The sequence below is a fragment of the Melanerpes formicivorus genome, unplaced genomic scaffold (assembly GCF_026170545.1).
Source record: "Melanerpes formicivorus ecotype bairdi unplaced genomic scaffold, bMelFor1.0.p_v2 SCAF_59, whole genome shotgun sequence".
NCBI classification, from domain to species: domain Eukaryota; kingdom Metazoa; phylum Chordata; class Aves; order Piciformes; family Picidae; genus Melanerpes; species Melanerpes formicivorus.
Window position 1 is genome coordinate 2,756,473 of NW_027142411.1, and position 13,711 is coordinate 2,770,183.

Sequence of the window (13,711 nt, forward strand, 5' to 3'; positions counted from 1 at the left end):
GTACCAAATTGCTCGCTGCTGGCACAGGAGAGCAGCAAGTCTCCCCAAATGCTGCCATTGCCATTCACTTTTGGAATCAATACAGATGGAATGGGAACAGCAAACTCCTGCTTGTCCTTTCACGTGTACTACTTTCATACAAAAATAAGCCATAGCCTAACTCTTGCCTTACAGAGCACCACAAACACCACACAGGTAGTGCTGCAAACTTTTTTCCCCTTTGGGAAGGGAGAGGGGTTAACAGCATCTGTCATCCCTTTGGTGGCCTGCCCAGTCCTTAGACCTGGCCACATGGCAAGTGTTTAGTCAAGTGACGCAGAGTTTAACACCTATCTCACTGCAGGTTTGGGGAAAGGGAGATGAGCACATCTCTGAACTGCAGGAGAACTGTACAGACTCCTCATTTCACATTTGTACTGCACTAGCATCCAGAGACCTCCAAGAGGCCCCTCTCCAGCTCTGAAACTAACCTGAAGTATTTTAGGGAGATGGTATTGGAAACAGTTTTTTCATTTGCTTAATGGTCTGTTCTATTCTATTGTTAGTTTGAAGCGTTCATAAAAGCTGAGATTAAGAGAACATTGCTATTATTATGCAAACATATAATCATTCTCTGTTGCTTCCACACTTACAACTGATTTTACACAGGGCATGCAGGGTAAGACTCAGTGATTTTCAAAGCTGCTTTTACCTGCTTCATGTACTTTAAAAAAAATATACATTTTAAGTCATGTTACCAAAGAGTATATTTGAGAAAGCAGATAGGGCAAAAGCCAGTGGAGAAGAAAAAAAAGCCATGAGGTTTAACATCCTTTTGAGGGGACCTATTTAATTTAAAGTGGCCTTTATTCCAAGAGGTTGCACAAAATACCATTTCAATGGAGTGCTTGGGGAAACTTTCCCTGTGACAGTGCTGCCAAAATCTAATTAGCGATTCATCTAGTCCTATATATCAATGTTATTGTCTGTCAGGCAGCCACAATGTATCATGGCTAAGTGGATTTTTAACTGTCTAAATCAGTCTGTCTAAACAACATAAACCAGGAAACAAATCAAAAGACCAGTTAACATCATGGAAGTGACACATAGTTATTATAAAATACCATGTGTTGGTATTAATGGGTTTAATGGCAGGGAGCCGGAGCCAGGTGTGTCAGAGCAGCGATTTCCTGCACCAGATGATGTTGTTAGCGCTAATACAAGAGACAACACTCCCCAGTCTTTATAGCTAATAGGACTCAATAACAGGGCTTTGCCTTGTTTCATCCACATCCCAGCATGGTTTTGGAGGGGCAGTAGCTGTCACCGTACACCAGGCCTTCAACGTGCTGCACAACAGTCTCAGAACTCATCGTGCGGCAGTTACAGTGGCAGCCAGACTCCAGCACAGCCACGGAGGGAGCTGCTTTCCCCCAGGAGAAGGCTGTGGGCCAGGTCTCTGCAGGAGCATACACACCCTGCAGCCAGCAGAGCCAGCCCAGGGCTCTGGATGAACACTGCCTTTATTTTAATTTTGCTTTTTTATTCTTGACTTCCAAATCTTTAATTTGTAACTAAAATTTCCTTGTCTAAGCTATGCTTTAATCACCCCCTCCACTGCTCAAAAAGTAATCTTGTTCTTCTGTGGCCTCTAAGTCACCTCTAGGGGAAAATCTCTACCACGACCTCCTCCACAGAGAGATGATGCTGCTAAGGAGCTGAGAGAGCCCAGAGAAGAACCTCCTAAACATTGCTCCTTGGCTCCATAGGCAGGAAACAGGATTAGAGACCAGCACTTCCCTGCTGAGGCTGCTGCCTCGCACCCCCAGGAAGCCAGTGAAGGAGCCCAGGTGTTTTCCAGAAGGCAAGACCTGGCACTGCTCAGCTATTCTCCATCCTCCCCTTGAAGCTCTTGGACTCTTTTGGTTTTTTTTTTAAGCATTTCCCCCCCCCTCCCTCCTCCTCCCCCACCCCCCCCAAATCAGCAGGTTTTGCCTCACTATGTTTTTGTCCCATTATTGATTTCATCCAACAAGTTAGGGGACCACTTTTACATGAAGCTTGCACAGTGCCATGCACAAAGCAGATTTACTCTATGCTTGTAACCCCCATGCTGCAGTGCACTATGACTTGATGATAATTGTCCACCACATGCATGTTGTCAACAGAAGTATTTTTAACTCTCTATAAGTAAGGATTAGAAACTGTGAAGTTCTGGTATTGAAAGCTATTGTGAAACAAAGCAATTCTTATATATCCATGAGTCAGACAAGTATCCACTGACCAATCCTACTCTAAGGGATGATTTATATTGAATATAGACCCACAAATGTGACTGACTTAGACATAAAAAGCACCTGCAGGAGACAACTACCATCAGCCTAGCACCTAGGCTCCAAGGCTGCTGTCACCAGCATGGTGTTTCACTCAAACACAGTAAGGAAGGATTTTGGTTCCTGAAACTGAAAACTAAGTGGTTATCATGGCTAGAACGCCTGTATTTTAAAGGAATGCATTCATTCTTATGCAATGACATGTCATGAATTTTGCATGAGGCATAGCACTTGGTGTCAGGAATTATATCAGCTCCAGCTAGGGGGACAATGATACATATGTTTGTACAAAACACGTAATATGTTTTATTTAAAGTGTGCCATAAATATTTTTGCCCTGAAGCAGGGTTTAAAATGAGCTCTGTAAGGTGTCATAACAAAATATATGTCCAGAAAGTAGAAAGTGGTGCATCTATTCCTAAATGTCTAACTTCATCTGAGAAAAAATGGCTGGATATTCACTGATAAAGCTGCCACTCCAGTCTGAGATGGCTGATACTAATAGTAAAACATACAAGGCCACATTTTCTGCCATGACTCACAATTTATGCACCAAACCTTTTCTCTCTGAGGAGCCTGCAGATAGCAGTGCACTGAGCAAAGCAAATCATCACACCGCAGATTACATTCAGTGCTATCCAGTGTAAGATAAAACCAGTAGCCAGGTCTACACACACAAAACAGTCTTGGAAGCAGCAACAGCAGAGAGGTTGGCAGGTCCCACCACCTGACCACACAGGTACTCCTTGCTCTGTGTCAGAGCTGCTCTATCTGGGCCAGACGCAGTAACCACTGTCTCCACAGCGCGGTCCTGGTATCGATGCATCTCTGCTCGACTCACTACTGCCTTTGAGGACCTAGTGCAACTGTCTTTATGGCCCTAGCCCAGCAGGTAACAGAGAACCTGCATCCTGAAATTCCCTTCCTTATGGGGCACAGAACACGAAGACAACTTGTGGACCTGTATCAATACTGCAGATTTGTTCACCAGAAATTATTGCAAAGAGTACTCCATCCACTGAGGCATCACATCTGCTTACAGCACTTGGGTTGAGCAGGGAGACAGTGCTGCTCTCCTCAGCTCTGGGCTGAGGTTTGAATCTGTACGGATGTACGCACACCAGTACACACACACAATGAGCAAAGCAGGAAACAAAGCCAAAACAGCTCAAGGCAGCTTGGAGTTGCACTCCATTTAACACTAAGTCACTCTTAATAAATCAGAATTGTCTGTCTCTGCTCTCCAATAAATAGTTCTAAATTATTCCAAAATCCTAATCCAGTAACTAACCCTGCCACAGCTAACTGTAAAAGGAAAAGAGTCTCCGCACTCTCTAGCCACCAAGAAAAACTGAAGTTAACACTGAATGTGGAAAAGCAGAGTAACTGCACAATGGGGTGTGACAAGGATAATATTTGGGAAATATTGCTGTGTTCACAGTTGTAAATGAGGCCAGGCTTAAAACTGTGGCCAACCATTTCTGTCCAGGTGGCTATTTCCCAACACACAGCTTCAGCTTTCGCAAACTGACTTAAATCAGGGAGAGCCACAGGCCTGTTGCTGCTCATCTCAACTCTTCTATCACTGAGGGAGGTCTAGGTGTCACTTCAGGTTTAGAGCTACCAGAACAGCTCCAAAAAAAAATCAATGATGGATTCTAAATGCTATGTAGGGGCTTGTGCTTTTCATTAAGGAAAAGGCTCAGAAATGTTCTTCTTCTGTATCTGTCCCAAGCCAATGTGTGTTTAGCTGAGCTATAATTATCTGGTTAGAAAGGCATTAGAAATAGAGGCATTTTGTTCAGTGTGATTTGGAATTGCCCAAATACCATCATCAGGAGTGAAAATTATTGCTGGTAGATGGGAGGTTAAGATCAGAGCTGCTGTCTTGAACACAAGAGCGTATGAAACCACCCATGTCAGAAGTGGCTGCAATTTCTATTGAGGAAAACTACAAATTAAATAAAATAACAATAATAATAATAAAGCTTTCAAAAACTAGCACAAAAAAAAAGTGGCAGTCAAAGGCTGACAAGTTTATAAAGCTCCAGTATCTGTCTGAAAAAAAAGTACCAAACACAGGAACTAGAGAGGCTAAATGAAAATCTTCCATGCTCAACCTTGCCCACAGAGAGAAGACCATGGGACCATACCACAGGGTATGATAGATCTGTCCTGAATGATAGACAGGAGAATTCTGGGTTTGAAGAATGCCGAAAGAAGGAGCACCTGTCCATGTTGACATGCAGCATCCCCATTGATTCTGAACCATCTTCTAGTAAATCAATGGCAGTCTTCCCACTGACCTCGGCAGAGGTTGGACTGGACCCGCTGGGGAAGCAATCCCACAGGTAGTAAAACAAATGAAGGCAATGGATTTCTTCATGAGCTAGTCACCAATAGAATTAAGCCAGTCAAGCTGAATCCAGATAATGATTTAAAATTCAAAATAAAGTTGTCTTTCTCCCCAGCCCACACTTGTCTTCCTCAGCCATACAGACATTCAGGATGTGAGCCAGCCTCTCCCGGCAAAAGACATCTGCATCCCACAGCCCCTGCGTTTTTGTGTTCACTGAACACTTGCTCTAGGTGGAGACTAACTGAATAACATAAATATTCACAACATTGGGAATTGGAACTCAGACAGGTCTTTTAAAAAGCCCAACTTGTATTTGTATTTTTGATGTGCAACCTAATTAGACCAGAGCATCTTTAATTAAGTGTGTCAGCCCCAGTGGAAGCCCCAGAGTTCAGCGCTAATAAAGCTGATAAGGTTTTTATTTTTCAGACTTAGCTTCTTTAATGCCTCATCCATGTTAAGCCAATCTGCAACATATGGGCAGCTCTCCCACTATGGATTTATCGTTTGGGTGTTTCTTTTGGTGAATTAATGCAATCAAACTCCTGCCAGCATTAATTATTTTTCTCTAAGAGTAAATCCCAGAATTGAAAACACACACACCTGTTATTTGCTGCACCAAGCCAGAGCATAACAACTGAAAAAAAAGTGATTAAGAAAACACTGGGAGAATCCAGAATGCTTCTGGATTGTACAAAGGATATTTGGGAAACGTTCAAGAAAGAGCATTTACATTTCTGGCCTTTTATGGCCATCAGTAGAGGTGCAAGGAAACCCATCTCTATCTCCATGTAGGTAGGAATGATTGCTTCAGTCTTTAAGGTCTCTCCTTTACTATCCATTTAAAACAAACAAACAGAGTAGGAGGAAATCTAATCATTGGAACAAGTTCTAAAGTAACATGGTCAATGATTTATGGTTTAGAATACTACACCTAAACTCCTCTTTTGAAAAGGTGTGCATCAAAGGAGGAAAAGTTTTAGAAGCTTCACTGGTGAAACCATGCAGCTCATGTGACCTGTCAGAGCAGGCAGCCCCTCCTGCTCTTACATCTGTGAAAGGATCTTCCAGCCATACACCCCTGGGCAACATAACCATGGTCCTGGGTACTCACCTAGAGTCACAGCCACTCTTTGAAATAGAATGGACTAGAATAAAGAATGGACTAGAATAAAGAATGGACTAGAATAAAGAATGGACTAGAATAAAGAATGGACTAGAATAAAGAATGGACTAGAATAAAGAATGGACTAGAATAGACCAGACCAGGTTGGAAGAGACCTTTGAGATCATCATGCCTAACCTATTTATCCAACACCACCTAATCAACTAAACCCTGCAACCAAGCACCCTATCAAGTCTCCTCTTAAATACCTCCAGTGATAGTGACTCCCCCCCCTCCCCAGGCAGCCCATTCCAATGGCCAATCACTCTCTCTGTGTAGAACATCTTCCTAACCTCCAGCCTAAACCTCCCCTGGCACAGCTTGAGACTGTGTCCTCTTGTTCTGGTGCTGCTTGCCTGGGAGAAGAGACCAACCTCTGCCTGTCTACAACCTCCCTTCAGGTAGTTGTAGAGAGCAATAATCTCAGAATAAATCTCAAACTCTCTCCTGTCTAAGCCATAAGATTATGAGCATTAAGTGCTAAATCTGAAACATGATTTCCCTGTGTTTGGACTTCAGAGCCACCAATCATTTTCATGGCTCATTAGTGCAGATTAATTGGTTAATATCTATGCAATGTTTTGGAGCTGAAAAGTGCCAAACCATTGCTCTCAGTCCTGATAATCCCCTGCTGCAGTCTCATCCTCCCAGCTCTGGGCTCTTCATCACTGTTTTAAATCTCTTCTGTTCCATACTTCCTCCCCTTGCAAGCAAAGCTAATTGCTATCATACATAACAAAGGAAATAGCCCTTCATAGGGGGTGAGGAACTAATAGAACTTTTCATTTCTAACTTTGGCATTCCTTGATTACCAGAGCTACAGAACGTTGACTGCAGAATTGTTCTTCATGTTCTCCAGGCATATTAGTAAATGCTGCTAGCAGAAACACATCTGTTCATTGCCATGCTTGCAAAACTCCATCGACTCCTACTTCTTGCACAGCTCCTGCATATCATGTGCCAACTATTGCCAACTATCTTCCCACATTCCCTGCACTGACCTGGTGCTATTCTGCGTGCAAAACCATTCCTGAACTTGCCTGGAGACTCTTGAAGCCTTCCTCAAACACCTTCTCAAAATTCACTGGTCCTGAGGCACGCAGGAAGCCCAAAAAAAAACACAAACAATTTTTCTTCATGATCACTGCACAGTTTGCTGAGGAAAGGCAACACCTACCTTCCTTCCTGATCACTATCTGTCACTTCCACCCTCTTCTTCCCACCTACCCATCCATACAAGGTTAACTCCAGCTGCACATCCTGTTTGTCTATGAAGTATTTGTGTTTGTCAGATAAAGTATTGACTGAAACTTAAGTTTCTCATAGCTAGGACCTAGCTCTCACAGATGTTGAGAGAGCAGCCCCTGCATCCTCACAGAGCTGTAGAACAATCTCTTTTCTATAAATGGCTACAGTGAACTCCACAAGTCCAGGCTCTAACTGCTCCCAAACTTTAGCCAGATCACAGGGAATTTTCTCTCTCTACTCCTTTTCAAGGCTCTGCAAGCACCATATTGACCAAGAGCACGGCAGCAATTTATTTAGGTCTGCTGCTGTTACCACCAGCTCTGTGTTTTCCCCTTTTACTCTATGACAGCCTGTCAATAAGGCAAGTAGTTAAAAAAAAATCTATTTAAACTCAGGGCTGCCCACTGATATTTGTAAATCCCACTGCAGCCTCCAAACATTACCTCTACCCTTGCCTGGAGAAGCACAGCATCCTTGTATTATTTCATTTATTATTTCCACCACCACACTTCAGCTGCTGGTCATCAGAGCACTTTGCATCTGCTTGCTCTACTCAAGCTGCAGAGATTCCCAAAGGAGGGGGAAAAAAATATCTTCTTGTCAGGCCTGAATAGGATCTTGCCTCAGATGTAGATTCCGTCTTGCTTGGTGCACACAGGTAGGAACTGCTGTGATGAGTGACAGAGCTGCACAAACTTGCTATCCTCTGAACCTTGGATTCTCTACAAGGAAGGAATTGGGCTCACATAGGTTATTTGCTGATACTGTTTTAACAGCAGGGATATTACTACACCTCTTATTATTTATCTCAGGGATTCTAAAGCAAAGCAGCTGAAAAAATAAGTGCAAATACAAGGTTAGAAAAAGAGAATTAGGAGAGCATGACTGCTGTCTTAAACGCTGGTTTAACTGTTTCCATGACCTTTGCAATTTCCCTCTGGAGTCCTTTTTACAGTCCAAAGATGCTGGCAAGACAGAAATTGGGGGAGGGTTTGCTCTGCCATTTTTACCCCTACAATGTGTGTTACTTTCAGCATTGTCTTTAGAGGTCTTGAATAGCTATACAATGGCACTAAAAGCTGATACCCATACCCTTAGATGTTTACAAAAGCTGGCTGAATTTAACATTAAAGTATTGTATACACTATATTGTAAATTTCCCCCCACCCCTGCCCCAGAGAAAACTGATTTGAGAAATCAGGATAAAAAGATCCACTGAAGGATCCACCGGAGCCCCAAAACATCCACCATGGCACAGAGAAGTCTGTCAAACCACACAGCAGATCTCAAGCTGTCTGTGGAAACCCTGAAATGGCACATGTCTGGAGGAAAAGACAAACTTCTCCTTAATCTCATCATTCTCCTGTAAAGAGAAGCCCAGACAGCTGTTTAACAGCATATTTGGCTTCCTCCTACAACCTTGCTGCCCAATATGCTGCTGAGCTTTCATGTTGTTGTTCATAAGTGAAAGGCTGCCACTCGCCATATGGGCTGAGCCAGCAGAGTCCCCCAAAGCCTGAGAAAAGTCCTCTTTCACACAGCATATAAATAAGAACCTTTGAGTATTGAAGTCTCCTGAGCCCAGTCAGACCCTGTCTCCTGCTCCATCTCAGGGTAAGAGAGTCTGAGATCTCCTTCCTTGGCGCTGTACCACCACTGGAGTCAGACAAAGCTTACTACCTCTGCCTGAGTTACACTCTTAGTTCTGCATCCATTAATCAGACAGATTAAGATCATAGAATCATAAAATGGCTTAGGATAGAGAAGACCTTAGAGATCATCTGCCCCAAGCCCCCTGCTGTGGGCAGGGACACCTATTAGCCAGATTCAGCTGCTCAAGGCCTCATTCAACCTGGCCTTGAGCATCCCCAGGCAGGAAGAATCCACAACCTCCCTGGACAACCTATTCCAGAGCCTCACCACCCTCACACTGAAGAACTTTCTAAGATCCAGTCTAACCCTATGCTCCTTCAGCTAGAAAACTATTCTCCCCTGTCCTATAGCTAGACACCCTTAAGAAAAGTCCCTCTCCAGCCTTCCTATAGGATCCCTTCAGGTACTGGAAGGCAGCTCTAATGTCACCCTGGAATCTTCTCCTCTCTAGGCTGAACTCCTTCAGCCTATCCTCAAAGCAGAGGTGTTCCAGCCTTTGGATCATCTTTGTAGCCCTCCTCCAGACTTGCTTCAACAGCTCTGCATCCTTCTTCTGATGGGCCCCCAGACCTTGTGAGCTCATACTATTTACTTGTCTAAGCATGACCTGCAGCAATTTTTTTTCCAGCACACTACAGGTTTCTCCTCCACTCACACACAACCTCCCTTTTTCATGACATGGCTCTGTACTTGGGTTCCTGCCTTCTCAGGCTGACAGCATACTGCTTGCCAGTTAAGGACCACATTAGTTCAAAGGTACTTTTTAATCAGTGCTTCCCTTAGTGTGGACAGTTCCAACTGGGCAAAACACACATCTCATGCAGTTTCATGACCTTTATACAGTGAGTCAAAAGCAGTTAGTACAACAGCATAAACTCGAGACTTTCTTTGGAGACTCCCCCCTGGAAGACACTGAAACCAGGGCCATTGCTCCCCAGGATTAGTAGCTGTCTTCACACACAGCAGGAAGAAGTGAGTTGAACACCACCTTTGCCTTAACTTGTCTGAGATGTTATACCAATAACCTGCAAAGTTTGCATCAACCTCTTCCTTCAGAAATCCCTCACTCTCTAAGGTACCTCCAGGGCTTCTTGCTCTGGATGTCAATGGCTTGTATCTACCTATCTAGAGAACAGAGCTCTTCGGGGCAGGGTATTTTGCTTTATGATATGCTTTCTGATTGTTTGTTTAAAAAAGAACTCAACTTCCACACAGTGTAATAACCCATAAAAAGAAATAAATCAAACCCAGAATCCCATGCTGAGTTTTCCTCCCAGATAAGGCATGATAGGCAATCAACAAAACTGAGCATGGATACAATCATTATTGCACCAGAATCAGTATCTTCATTGATTTTACCCCCAAACTGCTAACATTTAACACATTGACAGAGCAGTACAACACTCTAAGACAAATGCATTCACACTGCTCCACATGCAGTCCACAGTTGAGACAGGCTGAATCACACTCCTTAGATCTGAATGTGAGCTGCAGAGCATCAGGGGCTCTTGCCTCAATACACACAGCAGGCTGAGAGCCATCACCATGGAGGGAAGGCACAGCCAAGGGAAGAGGTGCTGGGACCAGAACCCTTATGTGTCCTGACCTGCTGTACAGCCTTAGGAAACTCGCACCGGTTTCTGTCATTCTTCTGCATCGTGCTGCAGCGGGCACCCAAAAGGCCAGGGCTCCAGGCACTGCTGGCTGTGTGGTTACCAAAACTCAATTGCCTCCAACAGCCTGGGACATTGACTAGATTGCTTCTTGCATTTTCACAATTTTATCAGGGCTTCTTACACACCAAGAAAGATGTTAGCTGACTGTTTCTAAAGAGCTCAAGGACCTTTAGCTAAAACAGGGAGAGAATGGGCAGCAGTTTCTGACCTTTACCAGGGAGGATTCACACACAGCAGCCCAAGTCTTTTGTTACTCTCCTAAACAAGCAGTTCAGAAAGGTGGGTTGGTCACCATTCGATCCTTTCTGCTGCTACTGGAAATCACCCAAATGCAGCAAGAGGAAATTACTGATAGACTATGACACAAAGGTGTAATTTCACAAACTATCATTGACTTACCCCATTCATCATATCCACTTTTCCCTTTCAAAACCACTCCTATAAATCTCTTTGTGCTGCTTGTGTGAAGCTGCACTGCATTAACATGACCACATCCTTTCCACCTTATCCCTTTCCATTGCTGCTCTGATCTTACCCTCTGCCCTGAATGTCTAACCCAAATCTAGTGCCACTTTGACCTCCAGTACTGAAATGCTTCAATTAAATCCCAGAAGGGAAAAGTTTTCAAGCTGTAATAACCAGTTTATGGTCCAAGTGCTAATGTGATTTTAGCACAGAGACTGCCCCGTGAATGGTAACCATGGCTGAACAGTTTTACACCTGTCCATTCTGGGCCTGTGCCTCCCCTCATCCACTTTCTCTCTCCAAACAAAACACTCAGGGTTGCAGCTTTCCCTGCATTCAGGTGAGACAACCAGATTGCTCTTTTTTTGAAAGGCATTTTTAGACCCCTAGGAAAAAGCCTTAGGTGAGATCCAAATGTTAGAGGAATATCTGCCACACGAGTTTAAAAATCAAACAAACATGGAGGTGTCATTGCCTCCTGAGAATAAAAATCAAGACAGTTCAATTTCTAAGTCTGAGCTGTAAAACAGGACAAAAACACCCACCCACCCAACCAACCAACACCAACCAACCCCAAACAATTACCTGACAATGTAATTAAAAAAACGAAAATTAAGTATCTCCAAATACTAGTAGGGGAATGAGAGAATGAGGTCACAGACTAAAGGAGGTGAAAAGAAATAGCTGTGATCTGTAACCAAATGCTAGGAGCTGGGATGCATAATGTATACACACATGCAATAAGCCATGTGCACTCACAGTGCCTGGATTTTTTTCCCCCTCTTGCTTATATCACCTTACAATAAAGCAATCTACTTCTCACCCATCCATGGAGTAAGTTCATAAGGCTAATGTGAGCGATCACTTAAGAGACCACTGGCCTCAACTTTAAATGAATGTGACTTGGATAATGATTTCTCCCCAGCTTCAAAGTCAAGACTCTTCAAAACAGCCAGCAGAAACAGTACAATAGATCTGTTTTGAAGACAGAAAACAAGAATCACTGTTCATGCACTTTTTTTTTTGCAGCCTCCCAGCTGCCAGACCCATTCACAAGAACAATGTTTGAAGTCAACTACCAGCCCCAGATCAAGTACACTTGATGTCAAAAGTGACTGGCTGAGGCAGACAAGTAACGCTTGGTGCCTGAACTCCAGAGTCACAGCAGGGTTTAAAAAAGATGAACTGGAATGGTGGTGGATGAAAAAAACATGAGCCTGCCTTCCTGAAACCATCTGATGTCTCTGGAATCCTTAGAATCAATATTTCTTCATAGATGTGCCACGATGGACAACTGAAACCTGTCCTCTGCAAATGAAAGTCCTTCTGGGGAGTGTTTATTAGTCCTTTCCTGGTCCTAGGCAGGTCCTGTACCCTGCAGGTAATTTAAAAGAGTTCCAGAAACATTTTTGAGGATTGAGTAAGTCAGTATGAATATAGGACCATAGAAAGAAGTGTAGGTTAGGAGGTCAGAAAGCAGCACAGGTTATGGGGAAAGTACTTTGAATCTGGTCAAGGAAGCTTTTTTGCATGTTTAAAATCACTTTCCATAACACTGAACAGCAAGACCAAGAACGTTCCTGGTACAGGGCAAGATCTGAATTTCAACCTGTGTGCTTTCCAGAGAAGGGACATGACTTGAAGTGTCAGGCCCTTTACCTCTAGGCAGTAGCCCTGGATGGGAATCCTGCCCAAGAATGTTAGACATTAGAACGAGAAATTACAAGCACTTTGTCTTCTGAGTGACTTATTATGTTCCAAGAAAGTAGTGGAATGCTCATGTTCTCTGTCCCAGACACTCTAGAGCAGGATGTTTTATTGAATTGCTACGGTGTTTTCTCTCGGTGATTTATAACCTTACATATTCCCACATGTACCGAAAGACACTCAAAATACACAGGCAGCCTCTTGTTTAATAAAAACCAGATCCTATTTGAGTTCCCTGTATTACCTGAATGATCTCCATCTTAAGAACAACAATGAAACCGAGGGAAAAGACCAAAGGTAACCCCTTGAAGCCAGAGGATTTAATGAGCGTCTCAAGGGCTTTTTCAGTTCTCACCACAATCTTGCAACAGGTTGCCACGACTTAGACTCAATTAGTTAAGTATCACTGCAGCCTTGATTTAAGCTCATCTGTGACCCAAGATTAGATCACCAGATAAGCATTAAACCAAAGGATACCCTTTGCTTATATAGCTCAGGAAAGATCTCCTAGCTTAGAAACAAGACAATAAACATTTCTTTAATTATTTTACAGCATTTTTATACGATAAAGAAGAAGTCTTTCCACTTTTCCCTACGAGTATAGCTAGCTGCACTTTCCTATGCCATCTAGACAACTCATGCCTATGATTTCCTTTAGTCATGTGTGCCCCATTTCATATGCATTCAGCAAAAGAAACTTCGCTGCCACTGGGGGGCTGTGTTGTTCCCCCCCTCCCCTTTAAACAGGAATGGGTTTGTGTTCAGAAATCCCACTAGAATCCATGCATAAATCAAGGTACAAACACATTCTCGTGGGACAGATGGTAAATGACAAAAAATGGAGGCAGTTTAGGATTTAAAACTCTTTCAGCAGCTCAGCACCATGGGGAACATTTCAAAGCTAACCATACATGAATTTTCTAATTAAGTTCAGTTCACAGCCCTTCCACTAAAGTCATGTGGGGCTTCAAATGAGAAATAGATGTAACAGGGAGAAAACTTGAGAGCCCTTCAGTCACAGCCTTCAGAGGAGCAAGGCACACACTGAGAATCAGTACCTTCAGTGATTGTTGACTGCTCATGGCTTAGGAACAATGACTACAATGAATCTTTAACTGTCAGGAAA

The 13,711-nt window shown here is 43.3% G+C and overlaps 1 protein-coding gene across 1 annotated transcript in view; it reads right to left on the reverse strand.

Moving 5' to 3' along the window:
* MAF (MAF bZIP transcription factor) overlaps window positions 1–13,711 on the reverse strand; it is a 680,268-nt gene that overhangs the window by 615,111 nt on the left and 51,446 nt on the right. The window lies entirely within an intron of this gene.